This window comes from Neofelis nebulosa, chromosome 10 (assembly GCF_028018385.1).
Source record: "Neofelis nebulosa isolate mNeoNeb1 chromosome 10, mNeoNeb1.pri, whole genome shotgun sequence".
Lineage (NCBI taxonomy): Eukaryota > Metazoa > Chordata > Mammalia > Carnivora > Felidae > Neofelis > Neofelis nebulosa.
Genome location: NC_080791.1, coordinates 15,550,655 through 15,565,468, shown reverse-complemented (window position 1 = coordinate 15,565,468; position 14,814 = coordinate 15,550,655). Strand labels below are relative to the sequence as shown.

Sequence of the window (14,814 nt, the reverse complement as noted above, 5' to 3'; positions counted from 1 at the left end):
CGCCCCCTCCCCCCGAGGCCGCGCCTCCGGATGCTCGCGCGGGCCGCTGCCCTCAGCCCCCAGCCCGCAGCTCTGCGCTCCCCGCCCACTCGGGTGGGGAGGATGCGGGGGTGGGGGAGGATGCGGGGGTGGGGGAGTGGGCGGGCACAGGGCTGTCCCGGGGAGGGGACGCGGTTCTGGCGTCCCTTCCCCGCTTCCCAGCCCTTCGCTCCCGGTTTCCAAGGCCGCCCAGTGTGATCGCGTTAAAGCCAGCCCGGGCAGTCTGGGCGGGGGTGCGGAAGGTGGGGTGAGGGTGTCAGAGCTGATTTTGCGGGATGGACAAACAGGGTTGGGATTGGAGCTGTGGCCAAGGCCAGGCGCTCGCTCGGAGCTGGGGATGGGAGGAGAGTGCCCCAGGCGCTCAGGCAACATTGTTAGGACACGTGTGTGACTCTCGATGTGGCCCTAGTGCCTGGGTGTAGGGTTATAAGCCAAGCCAGCGGTAAAGTAGGCGGTCCTCTACCCGACTTAATAGTTTGGGAGGGGTGTCCGAGGCCTCCTTCAGCTGCTTTTTGGCTTCCGTCTCTTGCCTGAAATCTCACATTTAGAGCCTTTCTTTTGTTTTGTTTTGTTTTTTCTTTTCTTTTCTTTTCTTTTCTCTTCTCTTCTCTTCTCTTCTTCTCTTTCTTTTTTTTTTTCTCTCTCTCTCTTCCTTCCTTCCTCCCTCCCTGCCTTCCTATAAAACTCCTGGGGGACTGGTAGCATATCGTCCGTTACTCATGCTTCGGTATCACTTGACTCAAACGAGACTTCACTCCAGGTGCACTGAAGATGTGAGAGCATGGGAGACAAACTTGTCCACTTCACTTTGGTTGTGTGGTGACACCTGCTTAAGAGCATGTGGGTGTCTTGGGGAGGGAGTCCTCTTCTGGGCTGAGGGTCTACTGTAGGGCTAGTAAGACCTCACTTTTTGATGATGATTAGTGAAGGTCAGGGATGCCCCAGCTATGTGGATAGTGGAGAGTGGTATAGGGAGGCAGGACACGGTGTCAGTCAGAGAGCCACCCTAAGCGGACAGCTCTTGTTGCCACACCCTCAGATCAGCTGGGAGAAAGAGTTCCAGGGTTTGTAATGTGCGAGAATGTTTTCTGCACTCTCTGTTGCCCAACTGGAAGATTAAGTGGCCAAAAGTATCCAGGCATGACCCAAGGGGTGTGGCTGCCTTCTGAAATGACTTTTCAGTTCCCACTGACCTTTTGAAGGAGGAGTACACCACAGTTTCTTGTTGAGCTTGTCTTTACTTATTTTTTTTTTTTTTTCAGTTATAAGAGTTTAAAAGTCTTACCCTATTGCCATTGTGAGGGAGGGTCAGGATTCTTCATTCATTCACATGACAATTTTTTTCTGTACACTCAGTTTGGGCCAGATCCTGTATTAAGGCTGAGGATAAAACAGTGATCAGAACAAGGTCCCTTCCCCCCAAGAACCTTACAATTTAGCTAGAGACGGAAAGTAAACAGAGATTTTAATATGCCATGGGAAGTGTTCTGGGAAGGAAGCATAGGCCAAAGTGGTTACACAGGAAACGGGCACTCAACCATAACTTGGAGTAGAGGATAGGGAACGCTTCCTGGAGGAGGTGACATCCAAGCTGATACTTGAGGGATTTGGAGGAGGTAGCTAGCTGGGTTGAAGAGCAGATATGGAGGATGTTCCAGACAGAGGGCAGTGTCCACTTAGAGATGAGGGAACATGGCGCTTTTGAAGAACCTTGTAAAATGCGTAAGTCAGCTTTCCTGTTTTAAGATGAGGGTCACCATGGCTGACATAGATTAATGTGTTGCTCAGGCAGAGCCTGCATTTGAATATAGGCTATCCCCATGTGTCCTGCTGCCTCCTAGCACTCAGAACAGGAATTAGGTCAGACATGTGATTACCATACCTTTTCTTTTTTCAATGTTTGTTTATTTTTGAGGGGGAGAGAGAGAGAGATACAGAATCCGAAGCAGGCTCTAGGCTCTGGGCTGTCAGCACAGAGCCCAACGTGGGGCTCGAACTCATGAGCTGAGAGGTCGTGACCTAAGCTGAAGTCAGACGCTTAACCGACTGAGCCACCCAGGTGCCCCCACCATACCTTTTTTTTTAAAAAAAGAAATTCACGTATTTGTTTTGGTTTGTATGCAGTTACGTATTCTTGGTGTTCTGCTCTAAGGTTCTGCTATTCGTAGCAACTAGATTTCCTGGTTCCCTTGCAGTTAGGTGGAATATGTGACTGGGTTTTAACCAATGTAAAGTTGAATTGATGGGTGCCACTTCCTGGCCTGGCCTGTAACTTTCCCTTTGTTATTCTGTCAGCTCGCTGGAAGGGGTCCGGTGGAGGATTCCAAGGGGGTGGAGGGAACCTGGGTCCCTGAATCACATCTCAGAGGAGAACGATTCGGTAAAGACGCCCAAACTGTGTGAGCCTGTGACTGGAGCGAGGAGTGAATTCTTGTCGTATCTAGTTACTGAGATTTGGGGATTTTTGTTACACCATCTGGCGTTGGCTATCCTGGTTCATGTGCAGACGTTGTCTCGTTGAATCCTGACTGCCACTCTACGAGACTGGCTTCGTTACCGGTGTTTTAGAGGAGTGGTGAGGTCCGAGACTAAGTCGCTTGTCTGTATCACTCAGCCGGTGAGTGGCAGGCTACAGCCCAGGTCTCTCCAGAACTCGTGCTTCCAACACTGTGTAAACAATGCCCTTTCCTATCTTGGAAGAGCTGTTGGGGAAGACAAATGTGTGGTGAATTGAGAGAGAGAGAGAGAGAGGGCGGGGGGAGGAGGAACAGCTCAGGGCTGAGGGTTGTGGGTGGAGGGAGTGTGGTGAAGCCCCAGAAAAGCTGTGGGTGGAGCTGGGTAGGCATCTTGTCCCCATGGCCACACTGGGAAAGTTTTAGGGCAAATTTTGAGCTCTGGATGGTTCCATTGTCTCATTTTCGCTTTACTTCATCTTGGTCTTCGGGATGACGCTTCTCAACGGGCATCCCTGGGCGGGAGGGTGGACATCTGGGAGGGTAGGAAGCCCATGTTCAGTTGTGGTTATAGGCAGGACTTGCAGTTTCTGTCCCTGACTAGTGACTAGGGAAGTTCCAGGCCTTGTGATTGCTGTGTCAGAGCCACACATAACAGAGAGCGCCCTAGAGGGAACAGACCCTGAGAAGCAGACAGAGGGAAGAAGTCTGCCTGAGGACACTTGGTAGTCCTTGGGTCGAGGACAGCTACAGAGGTGAGGTGAAGGGGCCACAGAAGGCCAGCCCCGGCTCTAGGAGAAGCCTTCTGGCTCTTGTCTACAGAACCTGACTGATGTCCGTGTGTCCCCTCCCTGTCTGCCTAACTCCCTCCTGGCTGGGCTCAGAAGGGACAGAACCCCCTTCTCTGAATGGGTTTAGATGGTGACTCAGACTTGAATGGGGAGTTGTTTGAATATCAGCTGGGTAGGTGATAGGCATCCCTGAAAGGTTTGGGGCAGGCGAAGGACATGCGGATTTGCACTTTAGACAGAAGAAGAAACTCAGAGCACGGAGGGGACCAGCTGAGGGATTTGCTAGTTAATGGCAGAATCAAAACCCTGGTCTTCAGATTGAGGTTCAAGTCTCTTTCCCTGACATTCCACAGCAGCTAAGCTTGTGGAACACTAGGAAGGCTACAGCAGAGTGTCTTGCCCATCAGCCTAGAGGAAAGGGGAAGATATATATGTGTGTATATATATGCGTACACGTATATATGTGTACGTATATACATTTAAGCTTATGTATTTATTTTTGAGAGGGGGGAGGGACAGAGAGAGAGTGAGAACATCCCAAGCGGGCTCCTTGCTGTCGTCACAGAGCCCAATGTGGGGCCTGAGCTCATGATCCATGAGATCGTGACCTGAGCCGAAATCAAAAGTCGGACGCTTAACTGATTGAGCCACCCAGGCGCCCCAAGAGGAAGAAATACTGATTTACCAGTTGAGGAACCTCTCCTGCTAATTCCCTTGAATCAGCAGAGTTGGAGCAAAGAGCTTTCTCACGCCTGCAACCTCACGCTGGGACATTGTGCTTGGTCAGTGCCCAAGGTTCACAAGGCTCCTGGAAGAAGACTGTGGGTCTTGGAAACTGGAGACCCAGTTCTAGCCCCGGCTCGGCCATTGCCGGCCGTGTATCTTTGGGCCAGTGCTTTCACCTCTGTTAGCCACTGACAAGACTGGAATCATTGTAACCCTTCCTGGGCTGTTGTAAGGCCGGATGCAAAGTGTGCTGACAATTGTCAGAGGTTCCCCAGATGACAGGGGGTGTGGTGGTTAGAAATATTCAGCAGAAAGGCCTCATACTGGCCAGAGGGAGCCAGTCCTTTCTCTGTGTCTGCATGCACTTGATTTTCCTCCAGGCTGTATATGGTGCTGAGTCCCACCCCACTCTAGGGACTGGGGCCTTTGATTGTACTTGGGACGTCTCCCCTGCAAGTGACTTTTAAGGCAATCCTCTTATCAGGGAGGGAGAGGTCCTAGTCCACTGTCATTGCTTTGTGAACTTGGGGTGCAGCAGGTTAAGAACAGAACATTGACAAAAATACCCCATGTCATTTCAAGAGGCAGCTGGGTATTCGTTCCGTGGCCCAGATGACCTTGATTTCTCCAGTTGTTAGGGGTGTCATTTCCCTTTAATTCTGAAATTAACAGCAGCCTGAGCCCCCATCCCACGAATGTAGGAAGTCTACATGCTTTTGGATTCTCATTCCTGGATCACTTGTGGAGTTCTCCAGGGAAGCCTCACATGCCCAGAGCCATCGGGGGACCTCACAGCTCAGCTCTTAGTGCCTCACAGTGGTGGCCTCTGGGCTGAGGCTTCTACTTCATGCGTGGACGTAGTGCCCATAGCATTCTTCTTTTAAAAAAAATTTGTTTTAAACATTTATTCATTTTTGAGAGACAGAGACAGAATGCCAGTGGGAGAGGGGCAGAGAGCTAGGGAGACAGACTCTGAAGCAGGCTCCAGGCTCCGAGCTGTCAGCACAGAGCCCGACACAGGGCTCGAACTCACAAACCGAGAGATCATGACCTGAGCTGAAGTCGGACACTTAACCCACTGAGCCATCCAGACGCCCCTTGCATATTTCTTTACATCTGCCTTAGTCTTAAATAACAGTACAGGTGGGACAGTAGCTGTGTGGCCTCAGGTGGTGGTGGCATGTCAGGCCCAGTCCAGGGCCTTGCCACAGTCATTCCTCCTTGGGTGGGGGTGGGGGTGGGGTCGGGGTGAAGTCCAGATCTGCCTGCTTCTCCTGCCTTTGTCTGGGCTCCCGGTCCTCTGTAAATAACACCGGGAGGAAGAACAATGATTTTACAGGTATTGGACAGGACAGACCAGACTCAGACTTGGGGAGAACCATTTCTCTAACTTTGCAGGGCCATGGTTCTGCGAAGGAGATACTCAGTTGACATTGCCCAAAAATACCTAGAACACTTCACCGGAGACACCCGCCTTGGACCCACGGCCGATGTCCAGGGCTTTGCCCAAAATGAGGGACGTGCACTTACCTTACATTGACGAGGTTCACCCAGGACAGAGGGAGGCTCCCACCTAAAGACAATCTTAATGACTACTTTGTGGTATAGAAACTGCCTGTATCTCCTTGCATTACGGTATTTAGTTTCAAGTATTTTAGTTTTTTCTCCAAGGTTTTATTTATATAACAGTTAGTTAACATACAGTGTAATAGTTTCAGGTGGAGAATCAAGTGATTCATCACTTCCATTCAACACCCGGTGCTCATCCCAACCAGTGCCCTCCTTAATACCCGTCACCCATTTAGCCCACCCCCTTGCCCACCTCCCTTCCAGCAACCCTCGGTTTGTAATTTCAAGTATTTAAAGGTTTGTGTCCCACTACATCTCTGCTGGCAGCAATTGCTTGATGGGAAGACCTAAGACAGGGGTTCAAAGATCCAGTTGTTAGCTGTCATCTGTGACTGGGTCTCAGGTCTCAGATTTCTTAGCTGTAGAATGAGGACAATACCTCTTCATTGAGATGCTGACAGGAATAATGTAAGCAAACATTTTTAGGTGCCCTCCACTAGGCACCGAGGGGTACAAAAATTAGTCAAACACTGTCCTTATCAGGTGTATGGACCTTCAGGGGATTTAAACCTGTAATAAATAACTCCGATATATTATCAGAAGGACCAGCTTAGATAGATAGCGTTTCGTCAAATCCAAGGTGTAATACACATGTAGGATATTGGTATTGTTTTTATCTATCTATCTATCTATCTATCTATCTATCTATCTATCTATTGGACTAGGTCATCTATCTATCTAATCTATCTACCTACCTACCTACCTATCTATCGGATCAAGTCTCCTATCTATCTATCTATCTATCTATCTATCTATCTATCTATCTATTGGACCAGGTTATCTATCTATCTATCTATCTATCTATCTATCTATCTATCTCTATCTATCTATCTATCTATCTATCTATCTATCTATCTATCTATCTATCTATTGGATCAGGTCTCCTATCTCTCTCTCTCTCTCTCTATCAGATCAGGTCTCCTATCTATCATTTATCTATCTATCTATCTATCTATCTATCTATCTATCTATCTATCTATCTATTGGATCAGGTCTCCTATTTCTCTCTCTATCAGATCAGGTCTCCTATCTATCATCTATCTATCTATCTATCTATCTATCTATCTATCTATCTATCTATTGGACTAGGTCATCTATCTATCTATCTATCTATCTATCTAATCTAATCTAATCTAATCTAATCTATCTACCTACCTACCTACCTACCTACCTACCTATCTATTGGATCAGGTCTCCTATCTATCATCCATCCATCCATCCATCCATCCATCCATCTGTATCTATCTATCTATCTATCTATCTATCTATCTATCTATCTATTGGACCAGGTCATCTATCTATCTATCTATCTATCTATCTATCTATCTATCTATCTATTGGATCAGGTTATCTATCTATCTATCTATCATCTATCTATCTATCTATCTATTGGATCAGGTCTCCTATCTCTCTCTCTCTCTCTATCAGATCAGGTCTCCTATCTATCTATCTATCTATCTATCTATCTATCTATCTATCTATCGGACCAGATCATCTATCTATCTATCTATCTATCTATCTAATCTATCTAATCTATCTATCTGTCTATCTACCTACCTACCTACCTACCTATCTACCTACCTACCTACCTACCTACCTACCTACCTACCTACCTATCTACCTATCTATTGGATCAGGTCTCCTATCTATCATCTATCTATCTATCTATCTATCTATCTATCTATCTACCTACCTACCTACCTACCTACCTACCTACCTACCTATTGGATCAGGTCTCCTATCTATCATCTATCTATCTATCTATCTATCTATCTATCTATCTATCTATCTATCTATTGGACCAGGTCATCTATCTATCTATCTAATCTATCTAATCTAATCTATCTATCTGTCTATCTACCTACCTACCTACCTATCTACCTACCTACCTACCTATCTATTGGATCAGGTCTCCTATCTATCATCCATCCATCCATCTATCTATCTATCTATATCTATCTATCTATCTATCTATCTATCTATCTATCTATCCATCGATCTATCCATCTATCTGATCAAGTCTCCTTTTTGTTCACTGCCAGTCCAAGCATACCTTGATCAGCTCACAACCCCAAACCGTCTCCTCCCAGTCCCTCATATCTTGAGATTCCGATGTCCCCATAGAATCCTGAAATCCTTGTATGGAGGTCAATTCATCTGCCCACAGCTTCTGTCCCAGGTCATATTAGAAACACAGTCTTTCCTCTTTCATAGAATTGACAACGAGTACAAGAAATGGTAACTAGAGGCCGGCCGGGGATACTGAGTGGTGAGTGTGCCCACATGTCCGGCAGATGGGTGTGTGGGAGGGGGTCACGGAAGAGGGAAGCTACGGTCCTAGGGAAGTTCTTATAATTTATAAGAAAATGAAAGTCAGAGAAGAAGAGCTCATTTAGACAATGGCAGATTCACACCTCACCCTCAGATTCATTTTGTGGCCATCTGACCTTTTGGGACATAAGAACGAGTGAGTTAATGCTCTTTGCACCTTCTTGCAAGCTCTTTTTCATAAGCCAACTGTGGGTGACTAATGCAGAGGGATCCTGCTGGCCTCTCTGATTTCCAGTAGCCAACATCCTTCCTGCCTGCACTACCCTGCCCTTCCCTCCTGCCCCCAGCCCCTGCTCCCAGGACACCGAATAACCCCACGTGGAAAATTCTCAGGACCTGTGAGAGGAAAATTAGCATTTCTTCTGCAGCTTTTTTAGCATTCTTGGGTATGGCACGCTTGTTTTTACATTTCTTAAAGCTTTGGTTTGGTAAATAAATTTCTAACACACAAAAATCCTTTGATTGAGTGATAGATGTTCAGAAATATATACCATTTTTATTGTAACTTTGATGCACGGTATGAATTCCACATAGGTGACTCATGCTTCATGGTACAAATTTGTAGAAATTCCAGTTTTAGAAGGCTGGAGGAAACAAATGCTCTGAGGTTCATGAAATTCTCATCAGCAGTCACTACTTGCTTTATAAATTATCAGAAGGGTTTCCACGTAAGTCCTGGGTGTTTGTGCACCCACTGGTCCCAGGAGAGGCTCCCTGTTCAACCACATAATGAGATACTTTTGGCTCTCAGTCCAGTAGCCTCTTTCTGTTACACTGTGCTCTTGAGCTCAGGACTTTATTCTTTCCCCTTGTCCATTTAATTTTCCTTCCCCAATCCAACTGTGGTCACCGCATATTAAGGCCTAAGTCAGTAACTCAGCTCTTCTGATATCCCACTTGATGACAAATCCATAATTGCCACACCTTCCTCACGGCCCTTCTCCCTCGTGGGTCAGTAGCTCAAATCTGCTAACATCCATTGAGTACTTGCTTTGCGACGGCCACTGTGCTCAGCACTGGGGTACAAAAAATGGAAAAGGTAGGGTGTTTGCCTTGGAAGCTGTTTAGCTGGAGAGAGAGGAGGTAAGGAAACCTGGCACTCATTACTAGGCTAAGCTAGTGTGCTGCCATTACTTCCCCTGATCCTAGACGATGCAGTCTTTCCCCTTTGACACGGGGGGAAACCGAGTCTCAGGTTATATGGTTTTCCCAAGGTTATGCAGCCAATGGTACAGCCCGGGTCTGTGTGACTGTTCCACCATGTCCCTCCTCCTTTCCCCGCCTACCCCTGCCAGCCACAGACAAAAAGCAGCAGATGGGACGATTCCAGCTACAGGCCCAGCTGGGGGCTGTCAGGCAAGGAGCCAGGTTGGAGCCTGCTGGCAGGAGTCCGGGGCCCCTGTGGCTCCACACTTCCGTCCCCGTGAGAGACCTGGAACCGGGAGCAGCCAGGGTGGGGTCTGTAATGACTCTGCGGTGCCTCTTGGGCCCCCTGGGTATGACAATGACTAGGAATGGTAAGAAAGGCTCCGATTTGTGGCGAGGGGTGGGGAGGTGCCTGGGTGGCTCAGTCGGTGAAGTGTCCCAACTTTGGCTCAGGTCACGATCTCATGGTTCCTGGGTTTGAGCCCTGCGTGGGGCTCTGTGCTGACAGCTGGGAGCCTGGAACCTGTTTCAGATTCTGTGTCTCCCTGTCTCTCTCTGCCTCTCCCCTGCCCTCGCTCACTCTCTTTCTCCCTTCCTCTCTCTCTCAAAAATAAATAGACATTAAAAACAAAGAAAGGCTCCGATGGGGTCTGTGTTTGGCACTGAGATCTATGGAAGAGGTGGCTGGGCGGACGGCTTCCAAAGCAAAGGCTTTCTTATCCTGCTCCCTGCCAGCTGTTCCCATCTGCACCTCTCCATTTGCCCCAGAGAAAGGCCCTCTGAGAATGTTTATTCATTCGGCAAATAGTTCTTGACCACCTACCATGTACCAGGCCTACTTTTAGGCAAAGTAGCCTGAACTCCTGCCGCATAGAGTATTCGTGCCGGGGGAGGCGGGGGAGGAGACTTGTAAATAACTAATAAGTTAGATACATATGTAGTATGTCAGACGGTGGTAGGTGCTACAGGGAACAATTAAATAAGGAAGGGGTAGAGGGAATGGGGTGAGGGATCGCAGTTTAAATAGGGTGATCAGGGAAGGCCTCATCTGGTAGGTGACATTTGAACAAGGACCTAAAGCAGGTGGGGAATGAGACGCGTGGATATGCGGATGAAGAGCATTTCAGGCAGAGGGACAACAAGTGCAAAGACCCTGGGGTGGGAGTGTAAATGGCAGTGTTTGGGCAAGGCCAGTGTGGGACTGGAGGCCAGGGAGTGAGGCTCGCCCGGCTGTAGGTTGGCTCTTCTATGGGGATCATGGCCAGGGGGCGGGGTGGGGGGCATGAGGCCGAGGAAGGACTTGAGAACTTTCAGCCTCGCCCACTTCCGCTTGAGAATATTCATTGGGGAAGGGGAGGGGAGGCATGAACACGGGGCTCCTCTTCGGCAGTTGTGGCCCTGGCTCCAGCATCTGGGTAAAATCCACTCCCCCTACCCACTCACACTCCAGCCTTTTGTGCTACCCTCTCCTCTCCTTCTTCTTGATCACCCCCTTTCTTTTTTCATCTCCCTCCCCGCAATCTGAAGTGTCTGCTCATGGAGGGGGTTAGTGGAGGAGGGCCAGGGGGTCACAGTGAAGAGGCAGGTCAAGCTTGGGAGGTGTATCAGTTTCTGGGGGCCGCTGTAACACAGTAGCCCGCATGTGGTGGCTGACAACAACAGAAATGTGTTCTCTGACGGTTCTGGAGGCCAGGAGTCCGAAATCAGCTTCCCCAGGTTGAGATCAAGGTGCTGGGCAGGGCCTTCCTCCCTCCTGGGGCTCTAGGGGAGAATCCTTCCTATCATAAAAATTTCTTTTTTTTTTTAATGTTGATTTATTTTTGACAGAGAGAGAGACAGAGCATGAGCGGGGGAGGGGCAGAGAGAGAGGGAGACACAGGATCTGAAGCAGGCTCCAGGCTCCGAGCTGTTAGCACAGAGCGCGATGTGGGGCTCGAACTCACAGACTGCGAGATCGTGACCTGAGCCGAAGTCAGACACTCAACCGACTGAGCCACTCAGATGCCCCATCACAAAAATTTCTTAAGAACTTAAATGTGATGGCATTTAGGTCCCTCCCTGATAATCCAGGATAATCTCCTTGCCTCAAGAGCCTTTATTTATTTATTTATTTTTATATATTTTAATTTACATCCAAGTTAGCTAGCATACAGTGCAACTGTGATTTCAGGAGTAGATTCCTTAATGCCCTTCCCCATTTAGCCCATCCCCCTCCCACAACCCCTCCAGTAACCCTCAGTTCTCCATATTTATGAGTCTCTTCTGTTTTGTCCCCTTTCCTGTTTTTATATTATTTTTGTTTCCCTTCCCTTATGTTCATCTGTTTTGTGTCTTAAGGTCTTCATATGAGTGAAGTCATATGATATTTATCTTTCTCTGATTAATTTCACTTTGCATAATACCCTCTAGTTCCATCCACGTGGTTGCATATGGCAAGATTTCATTCTTTTTGATTGCTGAGAAATGCTCCATTGTATGTATGTGTGTATATATATATACATACATATACATACATATATGTATACATACATATATGTATGTATATGTATGTATATATATATACACCACATCTTGGATCAAGAGCATTTATTTAATCACAGCTGCAAAGACCCTGTTTCCATAGAAGGTAACACTTACAGGTTCCGGGGGTTAGGACCGGGCTGCCTTCTGGGGAGCCATTTTCCATCCTCATCACAGAGGGTGATTAGTTTCTATGTTAATTCAGTCATTCCTGTATTCAACATATGATTATTGAGCATTCACGCAATACCATGCCCTGCAGGATGCAAGGAATGTATGAGAAGCAGAGGGGAGCCCTTCTGGAGTTTGTGGGTTAGAAGGGGACATGGATGTTAATCCAGTAATCACCCAAATAAGATGGAAGCTTGCCACTGTGGTAAGTGCTAGGAGGGTCTGTGATTGACCCTTGACTTGGTGAGAAAGACCCAAGAAAGCTTCCATGAGGAGGTGCTGCTTGAGTTGGGAATCTGAGGGCCAAGTTGGGGTAACTGATAAACAGGGGAGGGAAGAGTGTTCTAGCAGAAGAGACATGGCAGAGTTGGGTGCCACCAGCACTGGGGGGATGTGCTGGGCTTGGGGTGGAGCCCATGGGAAGAGGGATATGGGTTTCAGGGGCTGTGTGGCAGTCAGTATTATATGTCACCTCCCCACACTTTACCCCAATCCTAGCCCATGGCCACTACTCGGTATCCAGGGGCCCTGCCTCACTGCTCTGCCTTCACACCCCATCTTTCCATTTCCTGCCCAATATGGCGTGTGGTTTAGCAAGGAAACCCCCTGAGTGAGTGTTGGGCAGACCTCTGAGCTTTGGTCAAGCCTACCGTGTGGCAGACATCGTGTCAGAAGTTACAGGGAATAGGATGAGAAAAATGACATTATTCTGGTCCTCGAGGCAAGATAGTGGAGGGTGGAGGGGCAGGCACACTGGGGCTTATGTGCTGAGTAGTCTGTTGACCTGGGTTGAATCTCACTTCCGCCACTTACAGGCTTGTGTGGTCTTGGGAGAATGACACCCCTCTGTGCCTCCGTCCCTTTCAGGAGCACCTAACTCAAGTCAAGAAACATTTAATGTGGCTCCACTCTGTGCTTAGGCGGTAGGCCCAGAGCTGGCAAGCCTCGGAGGTCTGTCTGCCTAGAAGCAGAACCCTAAGGTGTCTAGTTTCCTCTCCCGGGGCTCCGGCTCCAGTCCTGCTGTCCGGAGTGCTTGATCCAAATGGATTCTCAAGGCACGTGACACCAAGAGGTTCTTACACCGGACCCCACACCAGGCACGGAGCTCCAGGCGATGGCAGTTAGAAGAGACGCGTGTTCTTGGAGTGTGGACCCATCCGGCCTTGTTTCTGCCGTCTCCTCCCTCCTACAGAGCATCCAACAGTGTCTGCAGAGAACCTTGTCTGATGACACTAGCCTTTCTCATCTTCTGAATGACCCCCAACTTTGCGGAGCACTGTTGTAACCAACAATTCTCACCTGCCCCTTTATCAGCCACTGTTGCCAGCTGCCTCTACGTGCTTGTTTGTTTGTTTCTTTTTTCTTCCTTTCTTTTTTTCTGCTTTTGTGATGGCAGTGGCCCAGGTCTCTTCCATCAAATCACTTGTGCGAAAAGCCCAAGGCGGGGGTCGCGCAACCTGCCAACTGGCTGTACTGTTTGGCAAATGACTTTACATCTCTAAGCCTCCATTTCTACGGTCAAGTGAGAATATGAATCCCTACCTTGTCATCCTTTGAAGGCTTTTGTCCAAATTGGATGCGATTCTGCCCCCGAATCCTGTCTTTACCCCCATTGTGGTGCCCAGTATGAGACCTAGGGGTAAGGGTGAGGAGGAATAAAACCTTGAGCATTGAGGGATCGAACTCTCCAGAACTGGCGGGGTCTTTTATTCAGTGATACCCTCCTCCAGGGGCCGTTGTGGGGGCAGGTGGCTTAACTGCCCAGAAATTATCTTGTCTGGTTTCTTTTCCAACCGTAGTGGCTTTTATGTCTTCAACTCCCTCCTTGCTCTCTCGCCTTTTAACATCTGGGTGGGGGATTTTGTTCAGACTGTGAAACAGGCTTCTGACGCTCTCAGGTCTTCTTGGGTGTGAGGTGTTCTTTTTGTCCTTTGGCGGGGGGGGGGGGGATCTTGCTGTGTGAGCAGCGGTGACCCCCTCGGTCCCTGGGGCTGCTGTCGTGGTCAGGATCTTGCCATCTGTGATCAAGCACTCAGGCAACCCGGGGGGAATCGTGTGGGACTTGATTCTGGGGTGGGCTCTGGGGCAAGCCGACATGAGCACCCACTGACTACACAACCAGGTCCAGCAGGGGAGAGAGGACAGGGAACCTCAGAGAAAGGCTGGGAAACGTGTGAATGAGAAGATTCGGAACAGGGCTCACCCAGCAGAACAGGACCTGGATGAGCCAAGAGTGCCTGGAGAATGCACTCCATTTTTACGGTGTGGCGTGAAAAGCACGCAGAAGAATACGAGGGGGTTCTCGAGTAGAGGAACTCTCTGAGTCTCAGTTTCTCTGGCCATGAAATGGATCTGATAGTATTCACTGCACGAGGTTACTGTAGGGATGAAGCGAAATAAGATACACAAAAGATGTCCAGGTTAGTGCACCATACGTAGTAAGTGTCCAACAAATGTTAGAATTGGGAAGATCCAGTTCAGGTTGGAATGGTGCTCTGGCTGATAGCAACGACAGACTCTGCATAAAATGTGAGCAATCCCAACCGGGAGAAGAGATGTATCTCCTGTGTAGAAGAATTCAAAATCATTCAGGCAGACACTTCAGCCTCACTTGAGGGGTGAGCATCTACTCCCCACTCCCCAAGTGTGGGCTGCACATACCGACTTCCTTCCAAAAGGGACAGTATGGATGGGGTGGGGGTGGGGGTGGGGAGTGGGGAGAGTAGCTCTTCAGAGGAGAAACCTGACAAACACTATCTCAGCCAGGTGATCAAGGTCAATATCAGCAGAGGTCACACCTGCCCCTGATGTCAGATGATGAGAATAGCACTTAACCTCTGTGATCTTCCTCCCCCAAACCTGTAATCCCAGCACAGTCATGAGAAAAGCATCGAATTCCAATGGTGGGGGGGTGTGGTGCTCCGGGCTGAGAACAGATGGGTAGGATTACTGGTCTGGGTCCCTGCCCATGGGAGGCTGTAGGACGGGTTGTGTGGTTGTCTGGGGTT

At 48.6% G+C, this 14,814-nt stretch overlaps 1 long non-coding RNA gene across 1 annotated transcript; it reads left to right on the top strand.

Annotated features, from left to right (window-relative positions):
- The first annotated feature begins 9,294 nt into the window (after positions 1–9,294).
- Positions 9,295–14,185, top strand: LOC131488485 (uncharacterized). The gene is made up of 3 exons (XR_009250229.1): positions 9,295–9,486; positions 11,898–12,011; positions 12,622–14,185. It is a non-coding gene; the product is annotated as an uncharacterized LOC131488485 (long non-coding RNA).
- The last annotated feature ends 629 nt before the right edge of the window (positions 14,186–14,814 follow it).